Genomic DNA, 2434 nt, shown 5'->3' on the forward strand with positions numbered 1-2434 from the left:
AAGTATAAAATCTAATTACTCATAAAGGATATTATTATAAAACATTGTAGTATTTTTCAAAGACTTTTAAAGCCGATTTCATTTCAATTAGTGCTTTTAATAATTGCATTTTCACCATCAATAATTTCTTTTATCCAAAAGATAGTGGACATGAGCTGACAAAGATCAATATTACCTTGTAAGAGAACAAAACACAAATGCCCATGTCTTTCAAAGAACACCAAACAAAATGTCCTAACACAAACCAAATCAAGGCTATTTTCCCATGTTTCAGCATTTTTGCCCTCTCTAATTCAACAAAGAGCACTCTGGGTTCCTTACCTTTCCATTTCCTCTTCATCATATATGCATAATCTCACAATTTGACATGCCATCAAAAACACAACACAGCACTAGTATTTATAATGGATGTCAATTGCATATACCACATCAAAATGCAGAGCTTCTAAATTAATCATTCTGCTAAGTATTTTCTCTATCTAACCTAAATTTTACACAAGGAAGAGAAACAATAAAATACTAAACTTCTTCCCTTCCATAATATATTATTACCTTAAGAGTGCAAGCTATATAACTGTTTGTAGAAATGCTGCAACTTTTCATGGGTGTCTAAGACTTTTACATGTAACATTGCCCTTGAGGAAAGTGAATGAGCTATTTGGATCATTCCTTATAGGAAATTACTAATGTCATGGAATGGAACACTTCAGGGATTTTTAAATATACCTGAGCTTAAAATGCCTAAGTCTAGAAGATCAGGTAGAACAAATCAATTCATGCAGAAAAAAAAAAAAAAGAAAACAAGTGGAAGTTTATTTAAAGTAAAACATTTTTCTTCCACAGGAATTTTTTCATAGCATCTTTAACATCCTTGTTTCTCAGAGAGTAGATTAAAGGATTCAATGTAGGTGTGAACCAAATGTAACATACTGAAGCCACTTTGTGAAGTTCAGGGTTATCTGGAGGTGTGAGATATACAAAAGAGACAATCCCATAGAGCAAGCTCACAACCTCCAGGTGGGGGCTGCAAGTGGAGAAGGCTTTCTTTCTCCCTCCACTGGAGCAGATCTTCAAGACTGTGGACACAATGTACATGTAAGATACTACAATAACCACTATTGTGGGCCCTGAGTGACACTATCTAATTCAGAAAGATATGGGAACAGGAGATCTTCTCAATTGGGTTAGAATCACAGTAGAAGTGACTAATCACTCAAGAGGCACAAAAAGTCATGGAAGAGGTTACACTGATTTGAAGAATGGAACTGACCCAACCACAGAGGTAGGACCCAGCCACCAACCGGATACAGATGCTTCTTGACATGCGGACAGTGTACAGCAGTGGATTGCAGATGGCAATGAAGCGGTCATAGGCCATGGCTGCCAGGTCAAAGGCCTCTGTTACCATGAAGAGTGCATAAAGGAAAAGCTGAGTCACATAACCTGCAAAGGATATGGTTTTTTTCTGAGACAGGACGTTGACCATGGCTTTGGGTACAATAACAGTGGAGTAAGAGAGGTCGATGATGGAGAGGTTGCCTAGGAAGAAATACATTGGTGTGTTCAGCCGGGGATCAGTCACAATGATGCCAATCATGCTAAGGTTTCCCAGAAGGACCATGCCATAAACAGTCAGGAATAGTAGGAAGAGGAGACTGTGGAACTCTGGACAGGCTCTGATGCCTACCAGAATGAAGTCAGTCACTTCTGAGTGGTTGCTTCCTCCCTGGTCACCCATGGCAAGTTTTGGCTTCAAAGTAGAAGAGAAAGTCAACAAATAAGCATTTCTCTCTTTCCTTAGTATCACGAATATAACACTTCACAGAATGGAAGATATTATGGTTGACACAATACTTTCCTATCCATTACCCTGTTTGTGCTTCATGTGAGCAAATTAAAGATGAGATTTGCCTAAAGTAACAATATGTTAAAAACAGAATTTGGACTCAAGGTGGAATATTTTGTATTCAAATCCAGTGTTATATTCAACAACAACATAGTATGATACATCTTTATGTCTCTTTACTTTGTCATTTGATTTATATGGTAATTTCAAAATATTAAAAGTCTAATAAATTCCTAACACTAAGGTAAAAATGTCTTAAATTTTAATTTATCATTTAATATTAATTTTCCTCTTTAATAAAAGTAGTAAAGAAAAAATTCATGAAAGAAAAGGGAGCTAAAAGTGCATTCTCAGGCAACATGAGCTTTCTATCAAAAGGTAGCTTTGCTTAAAGAGCTTTAAAATAATTTGATTTTATTGGGTAGGGAGGGAGCAATGTATTAGGTTTACATGTTAATGTACATCAGGATGATTATATTTTATACTAGAACTAAGAGAATAAAGCTGAATTCAGCAGTTTCAAGCCTCAGCCATCATCTGTTGGTTTGAATAGATAAAGGAGATACTTATAGAGAGAAAAGGAAATAC

The 2434-nt window shown here is 35.9% G+C and overlaps 1 pseudogene; it reads right to left on the bottom strand.

Moving 5' to 3' along the window:
- Positions 1–816: 816 nt before the first annotated feature.
- LOC119543406 lies at positions 817–1738 on the bottom strand (annotated as a pseudogene).
- Positions 1739–2434: the final 696 nt, after the last annotated feature.

Source organism: Choloepus didactylus, chromosome 8, assembly GCF_015220235.1.
Source record: "Choloepus didactylus isolate mChoDid1 chromosome 8, mChoDid1.pri, whole genome shotgun sequence".
NCBI classification, from domain to species: domain Eukaryota; kingdom Metazoa; phylum Chordata; class Mammalia; order Pilosa; family Megalonychidae; genus Choloepus; species Choloepus didactylus.